This window comes from Artibeus jamaicensis, unplaced genomic scaffold (genome assembly GCF_021234435.1).
Source record: "Artibeus jamaicensis isolate MK-2021 breed Jamaican fruit bat unplaced genomic scaffold, CSHL_Jam_final contig_797, whole genome shotgun sequence".
NCBI lineage: Eukaryota > Metazoa > Chordata > Mammalia > Chiroptera > Phyllostomidae > Artibeus > Artibeus jamaicensis.
The window spans coordinates 24,533,988-24,559,909 of record NW_026521977.1 but is presented as its reverse complement, the minus strand read 5'-3'; positions in this window follow the sequence as shown (position 1 = coordinate 24,559,909).

The following is a 25,922-nucleotide window of genomic DNA, read 5'->3' as shown; positions in this document are numbered from 1 at the left end:
ATTTTATAGGTGTTTTATGTCTCTTGCAATCTTTGGACTTTCCTCCACGAATTGCTCAGCTGCCCCAGTGCATGCCTATAGAATAAACATATGGGGGTGATTCTCTCAAAACCATTTTCAAAGGAGAGAGAAAAATATAGAGAGAAAGAATTAGAATGTGTTACAAAGTGCACGAGAAATTTTGAATTGACCTAAAATAGTGGTTGTACCTTGGAGGTAATAATTCAGTGTCTAAGGTTATTGGTGCGGATAAGGAAAAAAGTAATCAAAACTGGAAAATCGAAGTGATGTGCTTATTTTTATTCTAGTACTCTATCAACCTAAAAGTGTCATGATCTTAAATGGAATGGCTTGAAAAAAGCAAAATACTACATTTTAGAGAGTTAAGTCAGAATGGCTTCTAAGGATGACTCTAAAAGGCCATCTAGAGTGATAAATCGGGTGTTGGCCCAAGAGCTCTCTAACTTTTAGGTCCTATCACTCATCAACTGTGATCCAGCCATGATTTCTTGTCCTTAAAGTCCTGCCTCCCCAGTGCTTTGTTGGTAATCCTTGAATGCAGGGTTAGGCAAAAGTAGGTTTACAGTTGTGAGTACAGAGAAAACAGTTTATTCTTGTATCATTATTTATTCTTTTATTATTTTCCATACAAACAACTGTAAATCTACTTTTGCCCAACCCCTGTATTATACCTCCCTTGCTCTCTCATCTACCTCTAGTCCTAACCTGGCCTCATCCCCAGACCCCATCTTTATTCACATTTCCCACACTAAGCATGGCACATGGTCATATTTAATAAGAACCTTTCCTGGAAAGTGCTATGGCTTCTACAATGAATTGGTTGTTGGGAGGAACATCTCTTGGAAGATTTGAACACAGGAATATGATGAGTCCTTGAGAAGTATCTCCTGGGTTGCTGCACAACTCTACTAAAATTAATAGATATTTGAATAATATTTTACTTTGGGAAAAACATTCTCTCATGTAGTTTCTCATTTTAAGGAAACACCATTCAACACTATAAAGTACTTGGGAGAACCACTAACTCCATTTAGCAGCTTGAAAAGTAAATTGTACAAAAGGTAACTTACTGTCCTTGAAAGACAAGGTAATTATACAACCTGGGCAAAGAGACCCAGGTCTCATGACTTCTTCCAGTCCATGGCTCTTCGCAGCAACACAGCAGGTCCTTTCTTCCCCGCCAATAGTTATGGAGTAATGCATATATTTTTTAGACTATTTCCAACCTAGAGAGAATCAAGCATCATGTTTTACTATGGTATCTGAAAGACTTAAACATTTTTTGGTGTGTTTTCCCTCCCGGTTTAATGGAAGTGCTCCCCTTGTGGCAATCATGCCATGTACGTCCTATAAAATTTCTGACGCTCTCTCCTGTGAAAGCAAGGTAGTATGCATCCCAGTTACTTACCAAGGAGATCATCTCCATGCAGGGTCCTTCATGACCCCTACTAGTCTCAGTTGGGAATCCACTGACCCAAAACGGTTGCCTAAAGAAATTCACTTTGGCTTCAAATGCTAGTATTCCCCAGAATTGAAGAGACAGTCTTGGCTCATGCAATTCTCACATGTATAAATCAGAGGGCTTTTAAAATCAGTATTTTATTACACAATTAGAATAGTATCCTCTTTCTCTTTTTTTGTCCTTTAATAATTACAGAAAAGAAACTACTCCTTCAGTAATCAGTGTGTTTTTAGGTTGTATGTTTCTAAGTTGATTGATCTTTCTTACTGTCTGTTCTCCTCATGCATTTTATCATTGTGATAGGGGCTTTCTGCAATTCTCTGATTTCTTTCTATTTTCCCCAAACCATGGCATCAAGAATTAGATGCAGTAATGCTTGGGGATAGCTGCCATTACCTAAGACATCCTTCAGGCAGCAGAAGCTGATACAGCCTAATAACCTGCAAATCTCATGATATGTGAAAACCTAGTTTTCCATTTTTCTCTTTTGATTGTCCTTACAAAGGACTGATTTCAAGGACATTCCTTTGAAGCTGGAATAAATGTTTATAGTCTAAGCTTTGACATTTGATTTTTTAAAACTAAAAACTTCCCCTTCAGTAACTTAACAGAGTAATAATTTTTATATGGACAGAGTGAGTTTATAATGTCCAAAATGGGTAAAATTGTATGAGGTACTGACATTTCAAAAAATATTAAGACAATTTCAGCAACTAGAATTGTACCTTATATTCATAAAACAATAAAAATTGTTTGGTGAATTGGGTGAAAGAGAAATAGATGAATAATTTTTTTCCTGGAAAGATTTATTTATTTATTTACTTACTTAGTTATTTATTTTTACTGATGTTCAAGTACAGTTGTCTTTATTTTCACCCCACTATGGGCCCCTGCCCCACCCCTCCCCACCTCCAACCCTCAAACCTATCCCCCTTTGGCTTTGTCCATGTGTCCTTTCTACATGTTCTTTTTTTAAAAATTTTTATTTAGTTATTTTTTAAGTACATTTTCTGTCTATTTCTCCCATCCCAGCCCCCCCCCCCCCATCTCCCCCCTCTCTCCCCTTCCCCCCCTCTCCCATTCCCGCCCCCCCCCCCCGCAGTCCTCATCCCTGTGTCTTTCATACTTGTTCCTCAAAATCCCTCCCCATTTTTCCCCTTAAATTCCCTTCTCTCTCCCTTCTGGTCGCTGCCCACCCGTTCTCTATTTCAGTGTCTTTGTTTTTATTCTGTTTGCTTGTTTGTTTTATTGTTTAGCTTCCTGTCAAAGGTGAGATCATATGGTATTTGTCCTTCAATGCCTGGCCTATTTCACTCAGCATAATGCTTTCCAGTTCCATCCATGTTGTTGCAAAGGGTAGGAGCTCCTTCTTTCTCTCTGCTGCATAGAATTCCATTGTGTATATGTACCACAATTTTTTGATCCATTCGTTTACTGATGGACACCTAGGTTGCTTCCAACTCTTGGCTATTGTAAATTGTGCTGCTATGAACATTGTGGTGCATAGGTTCTTTGAAATTGATGTTTTAGGATTCTTGGGGTATAATCCTAGCAGTGGAATTGCTGGGTCAAAAGGCAGGTCGATTTTTATTTTTCTGAGAAAATTCCATACTGTTTTCCATAATGGTTGTACCAGTCTGCTCTACATGTTCTTTGATGGAACTTCCCTTTTTTCCCCCCCCATTATCCCTCTCCTCCCTCCCCTCTGGTTACTGTCAGTTTATTCTTTATTTCAATGTTTCTGGTTGTATTCTGCTTGCTTGTTTGTTTTGTTGTTTAGCTTCCTGTTAAAGGTGAGATCATATGGTATTTGTCTTTCACTGCCTGGCTTATTTCACTTAGCATAATACTCTCCAGTTCCATCCATGGTGGCCTTCTTTCTTTCTGCTGCATAGTATTCCATTGTGTAAATGTACCATGGTTTTTTTGATCCACTTATTTACTGGTGGGTGTTTAGGTTGCTTCCAACACTTGGCTATTGTAAATTGTGTTGCTATGAACATTGGGGTACATATGTTCTTTTGAATTGATGTTTCAGGATTCTTAGGGTATAATCACAGCAGTGGAATTGCAGGGTCAAAAGGCAGTTCCATTTTTAGTTTTCTGAGGAAATTCTATACTGTCTTCCTTAGTGGCTGCAGCAGTCTACATTCCCACCAACAATGTCCGAGGGTTCCCTTTTCTCCACAACCTCTCTGGTACTTATTGTTTGTTGATTTGGTTATAATGGCCATTCTGATTGATGTAAAGTTGATCACCAACTTACACCATACAGAAAAGTAAATTCAAGATGGATAAAAGACTTAAATATAAGTTGCAATACCATAAAAGCCCTAGAAGAGAACATAGGCAGGAAAATCTCAGATATGCCATGAAGTAATATTTTTACCAATATGTCCCCCAGAGCAAGGGACATAAAGGGAAAAATAAACAAATGGAACCTCATCAAAATAAAAAGCTTCTGCATAGCTAAAGAAAACAGCAGTGAAATGAAAAGGAAACCAACTGTATGGGAAAATATATTTGCCAATGATACCTCAGACAAGGGTTTAATCATATATATATACATATATATATATATATATCTATCTATCTATCTATCTATATATCTATCTATCTATATATATATATAGAGAGAGAGAATTCACATGACTCCATTCCAGGAAGACAAGCAACCCAATTAAAAATGGGCTTGAACAGACACTTCTCCAAGGAGGACATATAGAGGACCCAGAGACATATGAAAGGATGCTCAGAATCACTAGCCATCAAAGAGATGCAAATTAAAACCACAATGAGATAGATGAATAATTTTCATTCATTCACTCAATCAACAAATATGTAGGGCTCTTGATATGCAAGGTACAGTTCTAGGTTCTGGGGATACATCAAAGTACAAAACACTAAAATTGTCTGACATTGGAGCTCACATTTTAGTGAGAAGGAAAGAAAAACAAATAATATAAGTTAATTATAATTAATTTGATGAGAACAACTAAAATAGAGTCAACAAGTTGGAGTATAGAGGTATAGAGTATGTATATAAACTTTTAGATAGGCTGTCCAAGTCAGATGGTGAGATTTGAGGAAGCCCTATTTCTGCTTGGGAGGACAGATTCCATGTTTAAGGGATAGCCAGTTCAAAGGCATAGCAACAAAGCACGGTGCTTGGAATGGAGTGAGAATGAGAGAAGAGGAGAGAGTTGGGATGAACAGGTGAGTCTCTGTAGACTATTAACAATAATGTAGCAAGCATTCTAAGTAAAATAAAAAAAGCCTGAGGTATTTTCTTGGACACGGTATCCTTTTATCCTTTTCTAGAATGGGCCGCCAGGTTGAGAAGACATGACATCTCTAAGCCAAAAATATAGATTTGAAAAGACACATTATGAACAATGAAATTTTATCCCTGTAAGCAACATTATAGGTTAAGAGCATATAATTCAAGTCTTCTATTTTATAGGTAAGAAAATGACTTAGAGAAAGATGTGATTTGTTCAAGACCAGGCAGTTGAGTGCTACTGTTTTGTTTGTTTTTATGCTCAATATTGGATCATTATATGCTGTGTAAAGAGTCATGGGGAGAAATTAAGTCCTGGGTACTAATTATTTTTAAGGCTAAACTTTTGTGGCATGACACCTCATTTCATATCTGTATTTTAACTTGTCTAAAAGACTGAAGATACAATAAAGAATATTAGTTCCTGGGCTCTTAAGTGAAGGACACACTATTCCTAGTGGCTGAAGTCTGGGTTTCTATTGGGGGTCAATTTTTAAGCCATGATGTATAACCTTTAAGTTGTAGCTAAGTCAGGTGGCTTGACCTCTCCAAAGTCGAATCTCCTGATCTGTGAAATATAGGTGTTAATAATAACACTCTTGTGAACTCAGAATGAATTAGTGCTCAACAATCTAATGTAAGTTTTTATGTTATCTTAATTATCATTGGATATAGGCCAGTCAAATAAACATTTGCTGACACCTGTATGTTTCAGGCACTTGGACACGGACATGAAGAGATAGATGTTGTCTTTACCCTCAGAGAAGCCCAACCAGCCAAAGGGATATCATATCCCCAGTATTGCAGTGCACTCACTGAATTGTGATAATAAGGAGGCTACAGGGAGATCGGGGCAGTGCAAAGAGAGAGGAGGAGCATAATACTTATATCAATGCATCTTGTACATTGTTTACAACACAGTAGGGATTAGAAGATTTAATGAGGCAGAAAAGAATCAGAGTTTGTAATTTCTTAGTGGGGAATAATCTTTTGTTAAGGGAAAGAGTGACAGATGAACTAAACCATGAGTGGTATTTATACACGTGGAATTAAGGAGGAATATTCAAGATGAGAAAGTGTATTAGCAAGGAAACAGGGATAAGAAAATAAGTCATAAAAATCACACCAATGATTTAAATGAACAGAAATACAGATTCCTATATATCACCCAAAATATATGGACTCAGTTGGTATGGATTGGGATCAAAGAACCTAACATTTTCATTTCTATGGTTTTGCTCCTGATCTAGCTGTCCTCTTAGTTTGCTGTTGTTTTAGGTGTGGTTGTTAATAACTGGGAGTTTGCTGTCCTTTCACTGTCCATCTTTTTTATCTTCTTTTTCTTAGGTAAGTCCCTTTAACATTTCATATAATAAGGGCTGGGTGATGATGAACTCCTTAAATTTGATCTTATCTGAGAAGCACTTTATCTGCCCTTCGATTCTAAATGAAAGCTTTGCTGGATAGATCAATCTTGAATGTGGGTCTTTGGATTTCATGACTTGGAATACTTCTTTCTGGCCCCTTCTTGCCTGAAAGGTCTCTTTTGAGAAATCTGCTGACAGTCTGATGGGAGCTCCTTTGTAGGTGACAGTCCCCTTATCTCTTGCTGCTTTGAGCAAGAGATTCCATTTTAATCTTGGCTAATATAATGATGATGTGCCTTGGTGTGTTCCTTCTTGGGTCCAACTTCTTTGGGACTCTCTGAGCTTCCTGGATTTCCTGGAGAAGGTACAGAAAATAAGTAGCATAGATGGTAGGTAGAAAATAGATATGGGGGAGGGTAAGAATAGTATGGGAAATATAGAATCTAAAGAACTTGAGACACGTGGTCATAAACTAAAGGGGGGAGTGGTGGGGGAGGGGTGTGCAGAGTGGAGGGGAATGGGGGGGAATAGAACAACTGTAATGGCATAATTAATAAAATATATTTTAAAAAAGAACTTAACATTTTTAGCAAAGCACCACAATGATTGATACTGGTGATCCATGAAATGCCATTTATGAAAATCTAAACTAGAATGTAGAGTCCTTGAAGGGATTTCTCTTGAAAATCAAATTTTAAAGGTAGGTTGAATTTGATTTGTGAGAAGCTTTCTAGCAGCTTTAACCAAAAGCTAATATTTAGGTAATTAACATTTTTTTTCAAAAAGACAGCGAAGTGATAATTAGGGGAGAAAAAATATTAAAAGCTCTGTTGACACTTTGCTAGACTGTAGAAATTAAAAAGAAAAATCACAATGACTCAGGGCTGACACCTTTTCTTCATGCCATCAGCCTTCCTTAGAATGGTAATGTTCCTCTGAGACATTGATGGTGCTTTTGTTTCTTGCAGGAAGATGTTCTGTGTCTTGGAGCCTGAGTGTCATGTGGCAGTTGCTACGGTAACTAGTTTAAGGACTGTCATTGAGTTACCAAGTAAATAGTCCTGTAAGGCAGATATCATAACTGACAGGTAAATTAAGGCAGCCCTGTTCCTGTCAGTTTTTTTATTCTGAATTCCACTGATTTCCATATTTAATAGAGGACTCATTTTCTCTTGCAAAAACCTCACTTCCTTAACTAGCAGAACATCATTTGAATGCACAGTTGACAGTCCCATTTCTCACTTTAGTTCTCCATACCCAGGAATTGATTCCACAAAACAACTCTGAACTGATGATAGTAGATAATTAAGTTGGTGTATGTTAGCCAAATAAAAATTATTTTTGGTGGTTGAGATGAGCAAATGGTAGTTTCTGCTCTTGAAACCCTATAAGACCGAAGTCTTCTTGATGCTTTTTGGTACTGATAGCTATGACTTCCATTTAAGTACTTATTAGGGCATTTGAGTAAACTGTAAACTGCTGATTAATAAGTGCTTTGGTCCAACCCCAGAAAACTTCTTTAGGTTCACCTTGGGGTACACATGAGTGACCCTCTTTCTGAGCAAGCACTTTAATTTTTAGAACTGAATAGCCACAGTTGTCACTTTACTCCCCAAATAGAAACTGATGCATGTGACGGCCTGCTGTGCAGCAGTGTCATGGATGAGATATGAGACAAGTTCACAGGGACTACGGAGTCCTGTGGAGGGAAAGAGATGGCATTACTACTCCCTCTACAGGGAGGCACCTCAGAATGGCCTGGCCACTCACTCTCTCAAGGGGAGAGTGCGCTGACCTTTGCCTAGACAGACTTTTATTGGGTTTAATTTGCGCAGGATTACAGACACAGCTCATTAATCATTGTCAGGCAGTAAGGATCAAACAGTAGATAGCATACAAAGAACTATAAGGCTTCTTCTGAGTCAGGGTCTATCAGGTAAAAGGCTACAAAATTTTGGGGAAAAAACTCATTTCCTGCTTGGGCCTTTATCATTTAACTAAGAGTATTCTTAGCAAAGCAGGCTTCACAGGATTTTACATATCCTTTATCAGGCCTGATCACCTGGGGAGCCTGCCCTTTCCAGCACAGGGCTGCACCACCCTCTGTCATTGTTTCAGGCTTAAGTCAGGCAGAGAAGGCAAGATAGCCAAGAAATTAGGAGAAATGAAGACTCAGGCTTCATCAAAGCTGAGGGGCGAGGGTCCATCACCCACTTTCTCCATAGCCCCCCAAGTCCTTCCCTGGGGCCTCCACGTGATCATGCTTGTCTTAGGTTGTTCCACCCTTGGGGAATCTTACTCCTCACTGGCTAACTGATCAAGCATTGGGGGCCAGTTATGGATGAGGAAAAAGGAGCAGAAGCGGTGCCCCTGCCAGGGAAATAAGCTTTGTCTTAGTGGCTTATGGTCCAAAGGAAGCTCACTCAGGCTTAGCCATGGGGGGTTTACAGCTCCTGAAACCAGGCAGGATGGTTCCCAACAAAAAACCATGTGGGCTGCCTTTAATTACTAAAATTGTGTTTGTGTTTCAGGTACTTGACAACAATGTTAATACCAAAATTATGATGTTTAGCTTCAGTGAGAAGCTAGGCTGCAATGATTTGTTTCTAAAGAGGGCAAGCTTCATGCAAACTGGTATTTCTTCTACATTTTGACATTTCTTCTTTAATTTTTACTTCTGAATCAGGCCATAGATTTAGAAAACAATGTGTATTTGCCTTTTCTATAGAAGGATTTTTACAGTCTTACTATAAGATTTTACACTTTTCTCTTTGTCAAAGGTCACTGTAAGAAATAAATACATGGAGATTTGCCCTGGCCAGTGTGGCTCAGTGGATTTGAGCTTTGTCCTGTGAACCACAGGTTCAATTTCTAGTCAACGCACATGTCTAGGTTGTGGGCCAGGTCCCCTGTAGTGGATGCATGAGAGATAACTACACGCATTGATGTTTTGGTCCCTCTCTTTCCCACTCCGTTCCCCTACTAAAAATAAATAAATAAAAAATAAATAAATAAATAAATAAATAAATAAATTCTTTAAGAAAATAAACACATGAAGATCAACTTACATCTTAAAAAAACTATCAAAAAATACCAATTAAAAACGATTTTTTGGTTATTTTTTAATTGGTTTATGACGTTTGATACTTTCAGTTCCTTTCCACGTGTATGGTTACTAAAAATACCAATCATTTGTGGTATATATTTATTTCGCCCAAGAATTAAAAAAAAAACCAAGTTTATCGGAAAGCTTCGGGCTGATGAGAATTTAGACGTTTGTTGTCTGACACTCTTAGTTCAAGACTTCCACACTTGAAGTCACTGCGTGGTTGGTAAATGACTGGTCTGCGTTCTAGAATGAAGAAAGTAGAAGGGTGGAAAGTAACAGACATATTCAAGCTAAGCCAGTCCGCCTTTTTTATAGTGCTTTTCCAGAAATTTTATCTAGAAAATTTCACTCCTATTCCATTCACTAGAATGGAAATACATGCAGAGGAGCCTGGGAAGTATAGTTCTATACATTGACACATTAATTCTAGAATCCATTAGGAAGATACAAGAGGAGAAGGATTTGGGGACAGGGAGCTGAAATACCTACCTTGTCCCCCTTCAGTCTTGAGTCACATTCTTTATCCTGACTCTGCTGGTTTTACATTTGGACTTTTGAAAAATTTTCTTTCTGCCTTTGAAGCAGGTAGCATCTGAAAAAAAAAAAACCACACACACACACACACACACACACACACACAATTTACTAAATAATAGTACTAATAGCTCAAATGGGGTGAAGAACTGTGCTAAATATATTACCTAAATGTTTTCATCATTTTAGAAGCATAATGAGGTGGGTTCTATCTTTATCTTCATTTTGCCAATGAATATGTTGATATATGAGCATTTAAATAACTTGTGGAGGTCACCCAGCTAATGCATGAGAAATATGGGATTTTAACTCATATTTTTGGCTGATAGGCTCATCTGTTTATTAGTTTATATATTCTTCTGTCCTACATACAGATGAGTTGATTTGTATTCCCTTATATCCTTAACTGAGATTTCTTTTTCTCCCATGATTGCTCAGCCAAAGCGAAACTTTTCAACATTTCTTCCACCTTTCTTTTACATTTCTCCATACTTGTATCTTTATTTCATGTAAAAAATGTAGCTCTGGATATCTGGGGGAAAGATAGCCTGAATTGAATGTACTATAATGTCATTTAACATGTTTGGATTGATGCCTGTGAATCCATCATCTTATAATTAACATTCAATATCTGACTTCTCAGCATATTGGAAACTCTCTGAGAGCAGTGATGGCATGTGTATTTGTTATAGTTTTGGTTACAGTTATTAGTAGAAGCTAACATTTATTTCATCCCTTCATTCATTTAGTACAATTTCATTTCACACCTCTTATGTTCTCAGCACTGCCCTGGGGACTGGTGTCATAGCAGTGAACAAAGTCCTTGTCCTCATGGAGCTTACTGCTCGTTGTGAGGGTGGGAAACAGGTGGGCTAAAGGAAAAAAAAACCAGAAAGATATGTAGCACTTCACAGGGTTATAATAATGAGAAAATGAAGGGAAGATAAAGAGAGGAAGTGCTAGGATGGAAAATGGAAGAGATGCCTGTTTCCTCATTGTGCAGGTGATATTTGATGGAAGACCACAAGGACACAAAGGAGCAAGCCAGGTGGATATCTGAGAAGAACATCTCCTGAAAAGGGAACATGAAGTGCACAGGCCCTGTTGGGGATAGTATGCAAGGGGACATGTGTAATAACACATACAAAGGCTATTGTCAAGGATGCACTGATACATCTGGGTTACAAGCGTAGGCCTTTGAAAGATAAAGAAGAAATGTAGTTGTGAGCTTATTTCTTTCTAACCCAAGTCTTCACATAGACCCCGAATCTTATCTTAGAAATAATGTAAATGGTGCAAAAGCTAAGAAGCAAATGGAAAGCAACTGAAGCCTGTGAATCTAACTTTTTCAGTCTTGTCCTCAGATGATTGCCTGCCTCACTAGGAGAATCTCTTTGACAATCAAGAGCAATGTGTCCTACTAATTTTGGCAAAGCAGATGAGAATCACCACATTGGGGACTTTACATAAAGTCATTATCTTAATAAATACTTTTTAAAAACCTTCCAAGTAAGGTAGTTTCTTCTTTTTACAGATGGCTACAGGGAGATTGTTTTTCCAGGTCCCAGGAAACTACTAGCCAGCAACATATTACAATTTCAAAGGTCTGACAACTTGAAAATTAGATGTCCTCAAAATTAAGATAGCGTTATACAGAATAATTTCCAGAAGAAATAATTTAAGACATAAAATACAGAGATTGCTTTTGTTGTCATATTTTTGAAGTTATTGGTAGCCAAAGAAGTGGAAAAGAAAAAAGGAAAAGAAGGAAAAATATAGATAGTACGAAAATATGGAATAGGCTAAAGAAACAGAAAAAAATAAAATTACGAAGAACATCAAGGTGGGGTTTATAATGGATTTATCAAAATCTATGCCTAGAGTTGAGTGTGATATGATGTAGTTACCATTGTATTAAGTTACACATTGATTCATTTACCTATCAATCCGTACATATCTATTGAGCACCTGCTATGTATTAGGCAGTATTCTAAGAGGTAGAGATGCACAGTGCATAAGAACAAGCAAGGTTCCTGCTTTCACGGAGCATGAATTTTAGGAACATAACTAAGTCGTGATATTGTTAGGCGTCTGTTTTCTATTGAAAAAAACACAAAGTGGGTAAAAATTGATGAATAGTATTGTTTCTCCTCCTCTTCCCCCTCCCCTTTTTTTCTTCTTCTTCCCCTTCTCCTCCTCCTCCTCCTTCTAGCTTAGCCAGAGTACACTTTTCTGAAGAGGTGATCTTTGAACAGAGACTTGAGTAAATGTAAGGGTCGACTGTGATAATCAGAAAAATACTTCTCATGTAGAGTGAACAGCAAATTACAAGGTCTCAAGGCAGGGCCACGGTAGACATAGTATGTGTGTTTGGAAATGTTGAAGTCCAACTAATCAACTCTTTTTTTTTTTTAAATAAAAATTCTCTAGAGAAAAAATTAGGGGGAAGTCCCAATACATGGGGGGATAAATCAGTTCGGGCCTTTAATATTCAGCTGCAGTTATAACTCGAGATTATGGTGAGGTCCCAAAATGTAATTTACTGCCATTTATAAAGTTTTATTTCTCTGTAAATATATTTTTCAAAATTTTATTAAATACCTACTGTTTCCCAGGTAGTTTTGTGAATCTGCAAATTTGTTATTTCTGTGTTTAGATAGTACAATAATTAAACATGCATTCCAGTCTCAAGGGGGTTCAATCAAAAGAGTGAAATATTCTATTTAAATAGTTAAGAAACTCCACCAGAGGCAGAATGTTTGACTGCCATAGGAGAAAAGATGATGTGAATCATTCAAATAAAGATGATATCAGTATAAACTCCAGTGATACCAAAGTCTTTCTGGAAGAAGAATGATTTAAGCTTTTGTGTATTGGGTCTATTTTCCAAATTTTGTCACAGTAATTATAACACAGTTTTTAATCAACTTTCCAAGTATGTTTGTTGGTACATAGATGAGTGAGCACTTTTTTAGAAATTAATTTTAATGGGAAGGACTATAGCAATTTCTACATGGCAAATATCAAATTACAATTTCTTAATTTTACTTGCTTACTAAGTCACAATGTACAACCTTCTAGCAAAATATAGAAATAAAATTTCACACAATTGTTTTATTTTCTTCGTGGTATCTGAAACTTCTAAAGCATAGCTTGTAATAACAGATGTCAAAGTATAGTGTGAATGTATACAATGAATAAAATAAGTGAAAGCCTTTTTGTGTTTTCAAATTAGAGTAAAGCCAGAAAACAAAACCTTAATTTCATTGATCACTTTTGCATAAAATAATACACAGCTATTGAAGATAAATTAAAATACTCAGCTATCTAAAGAAGTAGCATTAGTCCTTACTGCTATCTAGAAACAACTAACATTGTTGAGTTAATGATCCTATTTACTTCTTCAGGTTATTTGCACGCATGACATCTTTTCTAGTAGGAGTGAAAAGACTTCTGAAGACCTGTTAAATAGACGTCTAAAGGAAGAACAGTTTAGACATATAGTGATTTTTCTTTTATTTAGCTTTAATTTCCAAGGTTCATTGTAAACACAGAGACTTGTTTTGACAATTGCCCAGGAGATTATCTTTCCTTCAGGTTAAATGCAGAGTTGTTGAAATTCAAACGTAAGCTCATTCAATGAAGCCTCTTATAATTGGCAGAAATACTGACTTAACTAAACATTTGCCCTGGAAAAATAAATTTGAACAGGCAGCCAAGTCACAAAATTGTAATTGTTCTTACTCGACTGTGTATCTTATTTGGCATTTGGTCTTTTACTACGCCCCATATATATGGCATAGTGATATATATATATAATGTTCAAAATATGGTCAATCTCATGGTCTTCCAATATTATTTAAACTTTAGCTCTCTGAATTATTCAGAAGTATAATTCACAAGTAAAATATTTACTGTTTCAGTTATTTAAAGTATACATTGTAATGAAAGGTATAAAAGAACAAGGCTATATATGTGTGCATATATACATATACACATATACATGTATAGTCTGTTGATGACTAGAATATGTTATTTGTTATGCACTCATTCAATCAACTAATATTTCTGGAATGCGGATTTAGCCTTAAAACACAAGACCTTTGAGATATGGTTCCTATCTTAAAGAAATGGTTCTCATCCAGGTATGACTATTCCCCACCACCATCCAAACGTTTGACAATATCTGAATACATATTTGGTTATCATGTCTCGTGGGGATTGGGTGCTACTAATACCTCATGGTTAGGGGTCAGGGGTGCTGCCCAGTATCTTGGAATGCACAGGACAGCCTGCTCAACAATGACCTAGTCCAGTACATCAATTTTGTTGAGGTTGAGAAACCCCATCTTAAAATATTTCCCAATGTTAGTGTGGGAGGCAGGTGTGCTATTATATCAATGGAATTAAGATAAGTACCAAGTATAACTATGTACGGTAGATATCCAAAGGGTGTCTACTTCCCCAGAAAAAATCTGAGTGATCCGAGGAAGTGATGTTGAGCTGGAAAGAGGGAGGGAGGTCAAGAAGAAAACATTTCAGAGAATGGCAACAGCTTGAGCAAAGACATAGAAACATCACACTTCAATGGCTTTATAAGCTTAACTAAGCTGGAGTTCAAAGTGAGTGGTATGGAGCCCTGTGAAGAATCAGTCTGGAGCAGTAGTCAAAGACTCAATTATTAAGATGCAGTTTTGTAAGTCTGGATTCTATGCTGTGGTCAGAAGAAATCCATTGGAAAGATCCACGGGATCATAGAGTATGAAATAGTTATTATGAAATACTCTGGCGGCCAAAGAAAACTGGAACACAACAAAAATGGTTATGCATGGATGTCAATTTGGCCGATGATTATATAATGCAAATTGAAAATCCTGAAAGGCTTATCTGTCTCACTAAGACTGGGATTTGATGGTAGCTACTGGATAATGGTGACCCCAAAGAGGCCGAATGGATGGAATTTGCCTCTTTACTGAATGTTGGGGTGAGATATTAAATATACATTTTTGAAAATTAGTGGAAGTAAATTAGTCTGTTCAAGGAAAATATTAGAAGACAGATACTCTGAAAATACTAATTTTTAATTGTCAAGCAGAGAAAAAGAGATTAGCTTTTAAATGTTAGAATAAAATGTTAGATATCAGAGACATAATGTGGAAAGGGTGACATGAAGAGATAGAAAGAGGGTAAGGGGCATTCTGGTTGGTATTTGAAATGAAGGTGCTACAAAAGAAATTTCAATTTTACTGCAAATCAATTAAATTATGAAAGAATTACTTTTAAAACACAGTGGTACCTCAGTACTTGTAAGCTTTAGAACTCAGAAAACCTGCTTACTCATCACCTTTTGATGAGGAAAAAAAATGTCTCAGCACTGTGTGCTTGCTCAACACTTGTTACACCTACTAGAACTTGCATGAGTCACAATGCTGCCCTGCAAGAGAAAATGCTCTATCAATCATCGCTTGCTCACCACTCATTGGAACAAACTAATGATGAGTACCGGGATACCATTGTACTTATATAGAGTAACCAATAACCAAGGAAGGGGACCCCGATTCCAGAATGAAGAGAACAATTTCAGGTAAGATCAATAATCAGTCTCCAAATCTCACAAAGCTACCAGAACTTGGAAACAGACATCCAGTGCTGATTCTGACATTCTAGTGCCTTCAGAGGGGAGACCAGGCCACTGGCTCCATACACAAGGCTGGATGTGTACTACCTGTGTAATGCTGTCCTACTATGTGCTAGGAAGCAGGACTAGGAAAACTCTGGTCACTAGCCATTAGGGAAAATGAGTCATTGTTGAGAAACTGGCAGTAGAAAACAGCTCTAAGCGAATTTGTGCATTCCAAGTTTGTATTACTTTTGTGGTGTGGGAACGGCAGATTGAGAAATTAATGAAAACTCTAATATAAGCTCAGTGAAGCTGGTAACAGCAATGCAGATGTGGGTATGATATCACACTCGACCGATGTGGCTGTAAATTTCAAAATGCCCCTCTATTAGTCAGCTCAGGCTGCCATATCAGAATACCACCGACTAGGTGGCTTAAACAGCATAAATTTATTTTCTCAGAGTTTTGGAGGTTGGAAGTTCAAGACCTATGTGTTATTATAGTTGCTTTACTGGTGAGGTGTCACTTTCTAGCTCAGATGGTCACTTTCTTGCTGTGTCCTCACATGGTTTTTCCTCCAAGCACAAATACTCTCCTTGTGTGTCTCTCTCTCTTCTTTCATGTACACCAATCCCAGTGGATTAGGGATTAAATTTTATAATACTTAAATTAATTACCTCTTGAAAAATCTGTGTCCAAATACCGTCACATTGGGAGTTAGGGCTTCAACAGATGAATTTTGGGGAGATAATTCTGTCCATTCACAACCTCTATGATGATGACTTGAGTAAAACATTCAAATCACCTATGGAAACTCATCATAAGGGAGAATGCGACAAATAGGAAAATTCACACCCCATAATCAGAGATAGTGGAATCATCTAGAGGAGACATTAAAATATATTTGCTGAAAAGTTTATACTGAAAAGATAGTTTAAAAGATAAATAACAATTGTGGACATCAGATTCCAAGTGGTAACTGGTGGAAGTAAATAGGCGGTAGCAGCATGAGATTAAAGGGGAAGAAAGTTTTTTAAAAGGGAAAGGTCTCATATTTTTCACATGCAGCAAAATGTTCAAATTACTGATATTGACTGTTAGATTTAAATCTGCTTGCCATTTTCCTGAGCAGTTTGGGGAGACTGGTGAGAGGAGAAAAATTTGGACTTGAGTTGAAGAGGGAAGAGGACAGATAAGAAAATGTTTGCAGTATATTATTGGAAACAAGGAGGCAAGGGGGGAAAATCACCTGTTTATTTATAGAAGCAAGAGAGAAACAGGAGTTTTAAAACTGGGAAATGACAAATGTGAACTATTTTAAGTAGTCTAGTTGTGGAGGAAAATAGGTCAGTGACTACAGCTAGCTGGGGTGTACGTGTGTTTGTGTGTGTGTGTGTGTGTTTGTAAAGATTTGGTCATGTTAACAGACTGAAAGGGGAGGTGCCATAGAAAGGTGGGCAGTGAGAATAGAGAAACAAAGGTAGAGGTCTGATGGATTAAGGTCCTAGAAGAGATGGGCAGGGTTGGAATCAAGAACACAGATAGAAAGAGTAGGCCTTAAGCAAGAGAATCACTTGTTCCGAGATTAGAAGGAAGTAGAATGTGTTGTCAGTGATAGGTGTCTGCCTGCGAGGGTGGGACATGGAGGGAGGTTATGACTCTTAGCTTCAAATTTGCCTGTGGAAGATCTGCAGCAATGTCCTCCATGGAGAAAGCATGTGTAATTTTTTATTGTTGATGGTGGTGGTGTGTTTCTCCCCGATCAAGAACAATAGCTCCAACACTGACCTACTCTGTGAGGTGTGTCCTCTGATGGAAAAAATGAATTGAAGCCCAACTCTCCTTCTCTAAAGAAGGCGGTTTTTTTGTATGTGAACAGTCACTGCTGAGACTTCAAATCACCACACCTTTTCAGAAAGTCATGAAAGGTCCACAGAGGGGAATGATGTATGAGAGTTACTGGCTAAGCCTTTTGGGAAATAAACAGGAACCAAGACTCCACATTTCCATCTCCTCTACAAAAACAGCTTTCCAAAAATAGATTCCTACAGTCACAGTTGAATGTCATGTTTCTATTATTGCGATGACATGAAATCATTAAACCACTGCCAGTAGTAAAAGTAGTCCTGTCTGGTTATAGAACCGCTCCATGGCATTCAAAGAAAATTGCATTTTAAACGACACACGGAGAGCAATGTCCTCCCAAGGGGCAGGGCACGGACTCAGGTTGGGCCCCCACAGCAATTTATTCACTGTCCTCCTTTGATATTGCTGCCCTATTCGATTTCGTAGTTCTGAACAGTTGTGTTTCACAGGCTGGAGCACAGGAACCCAGGTCATAAGAATGTTTCACAGTTTTTCTGAGTCATCTCAGAAAAAGATTTTCTAGATTTTTATGATTCCTGTATTTAAAGTAACTGGAAAATGTTAAAAGGATTTAATATCAAGACTCGATTCCCCCTCTAAATCTCTCAAGGTTCTTTGTCTAGACTTGTCTTTATGTCACATATATCATGTAACCAACATGATGAACTTCCTACTGTATGTCCGGCATGTTATCTCAGTGAATTCTCAAGAACCCAAAGAGGTAGATATTATGGTGATCAACCAATGAGTACACTGACATTGCAAGAATGAACTCAAGCTTTCCCAGATCAATTCAGACTCAAATTCATGTCTGAATAAAAAGGAAATTGAGATTTAGTTAATTTCATTTAAATTGAATTGAATATTTCTTGTAAGTTGTGAACCTATTTAACAATGTACAAGAAAGTTTTGGCTTCTTCAGGCATTTAAACATCATCACTGCTCTGTTCATGGCACATACATTTTCCATGACATCTCAGTCTGTTAATTAGTTTAATATATTTGAATGCCCATTCTCTTTTATATAATGAACTTCTTAAGAGTAATAAGAATGATGAGCAAAACAGGACAAAAATGTCAGGAAAGTTATACAGTGGGACTCATAAAAGACCATTGTATTGGAGGTAGTCACAGTGGTAGACATTTATGCTCTCCAATTTCCCATTGTGTTTTGGGGCAGCACACAGCAATGGTTACACTGGATTCCAGGAGGATTTTAAGAAATACATTAGGAAAGTGATCGCTCCTTCCCTGGCGTCATTAACATCTGGAATCCAACAACAATGTGTATGACATAGTCTCAGCTCCAAGTCCTGTTCTGTTAACTTGGACATCCATAGTTGAGAGAATGCACAAGCCTCTATTCTGACAGGATCTGTGTGCTGGTCTGTAAGCCTTAGAGTTGCAGCTCTTTGACATACTTGAATGTGGCTGAATCTGCTACCTCAGCATTGTACCATAATTGATTGGTTAAAGATTTTGCAATAGCTGACTTCCCCATGATCAGCAGGAGGCTAGCTCCTTCTTTAGGGGACCGGCATGAAGGAGATAATTCTGGGATGAGCCAAATCTTACTTCTCTCATCCTGGTCTGGTTATGTTTTTATATCATCATTGTGCTTAATATAGTGTATTACAATATTTAACTGAAGGGAATAATGCATGGATGAATGAATGAATAGTTTGTAGAAAAACAGTGTAGTCAGTTGAACTAATTTTTTCTCACAGTGCCTCTCCATTCTAATCCTTCTTGATAAGGGCAAAGAGGTAGCCCTAATTAGAAGTCTGCTTCCCAGCCGAAGTCTAACTTTCTCCATGATAAACCCATCTTCTCTTTGATCTGAAACTCAGACTCACTCAGTCATCAGATAATCCTTACCACATCAGCAATGGAGTCACAGACTATAGAATAAGGACTCTATGTCTCTTGATAAAAGTCCTCAAGTTCATTTTTTAGTTCCTTTTGCGATGTGATAAAATCTTCCTTATTACTACTCAAAATCCCCTGGAATTAAATCTTAAATTTTAATAATACCTAGCAATTTTAAATGTTCACCACATACAGGTACTGGGACAAACACTTAACACAGATTATCTCTTTAATCTTCACAGAAACCAATGAAGTGTTTACTGCCATTATCCCTATTTGGTGGAGAGGATACTGAGGCTCACAGAGAATTAATAACTTGTCCGAAATCATCTAATATCAAGTAATCAAGTGTGAATGACCTGGAAGCAACCACATCAGCTGGAACCAGCCTTTTATTGAGGGGAAGGTGTACAGAGACAGAGCAATAGCAGGTAAGCAATATTCTTAATGCCAGGAGCACAGAAAATTAGCGAGCCAGATACCAGACTTGGGAGGAGCCCACTCTTGAGCTGTGGGGCTAATAAGTGGCATGGTTAGGGAAACATCAGGCCTTCCTCTGGGATGGCTTGGAGACAAGGTCAAAACTTTGTGGTAACAGTCCTGTGTAGCTGAATCGTAGCTTCCAGTCCTGATCTTCAACCTCAGCATTTATAACTGAGACCTTACCAGCCTATGCCTAGATGCGATGAAAGTCTAGGACTCAGGCTTTGTTTTTATAGTGGTATGTTGTTGGAGATTCTTGACCTTTAGCTCTATTCTGTCTTATCAGCATTCTGTCAAGATGTCTGCCTTAAGAACTCAGTTGTGGCCAGTTTCCATATCTCTGGGTTTTCATTTTCAGATAATCCTGTTCTTTGAGGGATGGGGAAGTGGTATCTTAGGGAAGATCTCTGAGGATCTAGCCTACTGAGTATCCAAGTTCGGCAAATGAATCCTTGCCATTAAGTGGTCAAACCTTTATTTATGTACTGCAGTCTCATGTCAGAGTCTTCCCAGTCTTAAATTATTTGCAGTAATAACTTGATATAACTACCTATATGTGCATTTTAAGTAGCATTTATAGTCTCTAGTATCTACTTTTTCTGTCATGTAGTATTGTCTGTGTTCCTAGTTGACCATTTGAAACACTTATGTACTATTTACCTATTTCTAGCCCGTATAACTCACCATTTTGATACTCTGCTTCATCAACCACCTAAAGAAGATATGTTGTTACCTATGGAATTGATAGGCTTATTCACTGGGTGTTTGGGGATAAACAGTGCAGAAACTCTGAGAGGTAGGGTTCCTTAGAAGAAATAGTAAGTCCAAATTAAGAGTATATGACTTCTGTGCTGTGCATCTGTATATTTAGGAGGTAAAGACTCTCTAGTTGTCTCCGTGAAAATCCATTTCATTTCACACAAATATATGTATATATAGACAACATAGTGCTTATTATGTCTTATTGAAATTGGATTTCCTGGAACCCTCCAATCCTTCTTGATGTGTCCTCAACTCTTGAAATGTCCTGGCTTCCTGTATCGTGTTTTTGTTTTTGTTTTTTAACTGGGACTAGCTCAATTCTGGCAATTGTGGCAAATGAGGAAACATTCTCTGAGTGCACCTCTAAAACCTCAAGTAGCCCCGGCTACCCCAATGCAGCAAAGTGTGGAAGGAAAAGAATGAGGAAAACACCTGGTGATTTCCTCTGTCAGCATTTCCAGTCCAATGTTGTAGGCAGAATATTAAGCCCCAGCATGCGATAGTTCTGCTAGGAAACAGTTCTATGGCCAATAAATAGAAACTCCTTTAGACCATGAAAAATGTAGCAGTTCTAAAGATACCTGCACCTTTATGTCAAAACACACATAAACGCCTAACTGGATTTAAAGATTTCTTGAGTATTTGTTGAAGGCAGTCTTCTGATTTTGACTCCGTGAACATGCTTCAATGTTCCTTTTTTCTCTTCTCCTGGCTCTTAGTCCATTTGACTTCCTTCCCACTGACCCACTCTCTGACTTTCTTTAGATAATTTGAAAATACTGACCTTACAGATGCCAAGAGTGAAAGGGAGCTTCACCTTCTCTGAACTCCAAATAGCAACTCTCTTTTCTCATTCCCAGAGGGATTTTTGTAATCTTGTTATAACTGTTTCTGTTGTACTATAATGTCTACAGACAAAAAAAAATAATGAGCAAAGCTTCTCATTAACTACATTTTAATGGGCTTTGTTAAAGTCAGCTCACCCCAGTCTCAAAGTGAAAATAATAACAAAATCCTTGACTCAATAAATGAAATAAGCGTATAAAAGTTAAGATGCTATTTGACCAAAATAATATAATAAAAACAATGTAGAATCTATCATTGTGGTTTAAACTTTTCAAATCTAATGTCTCTTTTGATTAAAAAGCTAAAGGACTCTATAAAGTAGAAATATACACAAAATAAAATCTATAAGAAAAGTTTGAAGATAATTTTAGAATGTGTGTGTAATGTATACAGATATGTATATAGACTTCACATTCAAATCCCAGAATTAACTCTGTTTATTACTTGCAATTAGGGTATCACAAGACTGTACTGTTGAGTAACTGGATTACAGGTGTGTCCAGACCATTTCCATTTTCATCTTTGTGGTAGCAAGGTAGGGTCAAGGTAGCCAAAACTTTGGGGTTTTTCTTGTCCTATTGTGAGAAAACACAACATTTTTCCCCATAAGTCATAGAAATATAATTTTCTATGTTATCCTTAACATGAAATAATTTGAACACGTTGCTAAAGAATTCTTCATTTACTCTTTCTGTAGCTATTTATAGAGTACCTCCTCTTAAGTATGAACTAGTGTGTTACTGGATGTAGGTGTGGAATAAAGGTGACTAAAGTTTGTTATCTGACCTTGAGGAAATCATAGCCTATAAGGGGAGATAGATGGGCAGATAACTAAGCACACTACCATATTCCATCTATGTCAACCTAAATGTGGAAGTCAGCCTAATTTTATTTGGAATGAGAAACAGGGTGAGAACACACTGCAGAAGTGATGTTTAACTGACTTTGAAGTTTAAGTGAAGTTCATTAGGATGAATATGGGTTGTAGCATTGTTTTTCCAATAACAATTTTTCTGTTACAACATCTTTAATGGTTACATACTATTCCATGCTGCGGATATAACAAAAAAATAATTTAACAGAGCTCTTGTGTTTGGTCATTAAACTACTTCCATTTTTGTTTTGGCAACTAGAGACAGCAATGACATAAATATTCTTTTAGCTCAATCACAGTAGTCATAGAATACAGCTCTAGATGTGAAATTACTGCTTCAGAGAATCAGCACATTTTTAAAGATTAAATATATTTTTCAAGGTGGCCTTTTTAAAGAGTAGGCCTTTGAGGTCAGGCAAACTTGCATTCAAAATGTTAACATTCCTTTTGTTGGTTATTTGACCTTAGGCAAGATGCCTAACCTCCATTACTCCTAGTATCTTCCTTTTTTAAAATGTGAGGATCATAATACATAGCTTAAAATGCTGCTTTAAAAACTGTAGTTGAGGTTAATAAATACTTATTAGAGCTCCCTTATACTTTTGACAGTAGGTACCAGTTAGTTGCTAAACCCTGGTATTAAAATTGAATTGAAGTGTTCTAAATATTTTGGTTGTCATTAATTAATTTCTAACAGAAAGTATGCACTGCCTAAATAATTGTGTGGTGTAGACAGACTTAGCTTATCAAATGGCTCAAATTTCAAAAATATTGACTCGTTATTGATATACATAACCTAAAATTGCTGGATTGTGGTGAAAAATTTGGTCTGAAAATAGGAATGTTCTAGTATTTAATGAAGAGACAGAAACCTGGACTAAAAAATCTTATTCTTCCACTTTGGCCAATGTCATTCAACCTCTCAGACCTTGGTCATATCATCTGAAAAAGGAGCATGAGGTTACATTTTCTTTCTGCTTCCAACAATCAAATGAATAATATAAATTTAAAAAAGATAGATAGACGATAGATGTCTAAATCATTATTTTAATATAAACTATTGTTATTGGTCTTTAAATCTACCATAAATCTTTTTACTTATTGAAACATGTGAGGCATCATGCCAAATTTACACTTCTTTCACGCTACTCAATGCATTTTGAGTTTTTCATAGTATATTTATGTATAGGGCGTTGACTTGAAAGATCTGGATTTATTTTTGAACTCCTCTCAGCACTCCATAATTACCATTGCCCAGAAGAGAAATGCTATTTTGCCTCCTGCGTCATCAACACAACTGTCAGCAAATAAGGAAGGCATCGTCTTTCCCATTATCACTGCTAATGCATGAAGCAGAAAAGAACAGCTGGGTGTTTACACATTGAGGTATTAGAAGAACTGACATTTACTCAAAATCTGTTTTCAATTTCTATCTACCTCTTTTTTGCTTTAAGAATATATTTAAAGAAAAATGTCATTTTTATCCCAGAGCTTATATTCAAACTTCTAATTCAGTCTTTTATTGATCTCAAAATCATTTATCTCAATGTCATTTTTCCTCCTTCACATAAAAATGCAAAGTTAATGTTGACTACTTAGTGGCTATTTTACTTATCTACCTTTACTACTCTATTTGCTCTGTATTCTGTATTTCCTCAGCTGCTTCATTTCCAGTCTGGTCTCCAGTTTTGCTTCATCTTACAATGGCAATGGGTAGAAATAATCTTTTAAAATGAAGAGTTGCAAGGGCTTAATCTTGCTGCGATAAAAGGGCCATGCCATAGCTTAGATATTGACTCTTTAAGAAAGTGAAAAATCTGTAGCCTATCCCTGGCTGGTGTGGCTCAGTGGATTGAGTGATGGCCTGTGATCCAAAAGGTCACTAGTTTGACTCCCAGTCAGGGCACATACCTGGGTTGTGGTCCAGGTCCGTGGTTGGGAGTGTACGAGAGGCAAGGGATCGAAGTATGTCCTGCACGTTGATGTTTCTTTCTCTCTCTTTCTCTCTCCCTATCCCCTATTTCTAAAAATAAATAAATATTTTTTAAAGCTGTAGCCTACGTAGTTATGATGTGCCAAAATTAGATAGTATAAGGTAATGTTGTTACATAGGATGTTTTTTTAATATATACACATGGTGGGATTGTGAAATAGGGCAGCTGCTTTGTAAAGCAGCTTGACAGTTTCTCAAAATATTAATGTAAAGTTACCGTGTGATCCTGAAATTCTGCTAGTAGGTATATATCCAAGAAAATTGGATATATATCTACACACAAAAAAACCCTCATGCATGAATATTTATAGCAGTATTATTCTTCATAGCGTCGAAGGGAAAACAGTGTGTGCACATCTTACCAACTGCTAATGGATAAATTACATATGTTGCATCTATAAATGGAAAATCACTTGGTCCCTAAAAAGAAACAAAGCCCTGATAGGTGCTACAACCCAGGTGGGCAGACTGTGAAAACGTGACTGACAGTAAAAGTAGCCGAACATAAATGGCCACATATTCAATTACTCCATTTACAGGAAGAGTCCACAACAGGACAATGCACAGACACCACAAGTTGATTACTGGTTTCTAGGAGTGGGAAGTGAGGGAAACTGAGGAATGTTTGTTAATAGGTATGGACTTTTTTTCAAAGATTTTATTTAAGCATTATGCTGAGTGAAATAAGCCAGGTGTTGAAAGACGAATACCATATGATCTCACCTTTAACAGGAAGCTAAACAACAAAACAAACAAGCAAGCAAAATAAAAACAGCGACACTGAAATAGAGAACGGGGGGTCAGTGACCAGAGGGGAGAGGGGAGGGAATTTCAGGGGAAAAAAGGGGAGGGATTTAGAGGAACTAGTATAAAGGGCACAGGGACAACAACTAAGGGGGGTGGAAATGGGAGGGAGGTGGGGAGCACAGGGTAGGGTGGGCTGGGATGGGAGTAAAAGAAAACTGTATTTGAAAAATAATTTTAAAAAAGTTCTTGAGGAAGACAGATTTGGGACTGATTGCATGCACTGCTGTATCCCAGTACTTAGGATAGTGCATGACACATAGTGAGACATTTAAAATAAATATATTTAGAATAAGTGAATTATAATAGTACAAAGCATTGGTAAAAGAATAACTTAAAAAGAAAATCCACTTGAAAGATCTTTTTCCCAGTTTTAAGAGTATTAAAAATATGGAAGTTAATTACTAAAAAAAAAAAAAGGTTTTATTTATTTATCTTTAGAGGGAAAGGGGAAGGGAGAGGGAGAGAAACATCAATGTGTGGTTGCCTCTCCTGAGTCCCCTGCTAGGAACCGGCTGGCAACCCAGGCATGTGCCCTGACTGGGAATCGAACCATGATCGTGTGGCTCGCAGGCCTGTGCTCAATCCACTGAGCTATACCAGGCAGGGCAGGTATGGAACTTTTTGAAGTGATGAAATGTTCTAAAGTTAGTTATTGGTGATCACTGCACAACTTTTTAAATATACTATAAAACCACTGAATTATGTACTGTAAAAGGATGAATTTTGGGTATATGATTTATACCTCAAACTTTTCTATAAAAACTAAGGTAAAATTCACATTACTAGAGAATAGAAATTGGGAAAGGTGGAAATACAGGAGGAATTATGACTAAACAATTTTCTTCATAAGCTTTTAATATTAAATATTATTTAGGAACATTTCTTTTTTTAATGACTTAAGGAAATCTTTTCATTAAATGAATAACAAGCATTTTAAAAAATTTCAAGTATAGGTGATTGTCAATTATTCACCAGTATAAGATATATAATTATACAGTTTGACAACTAGGGGAGGTATTTGTGATCGCT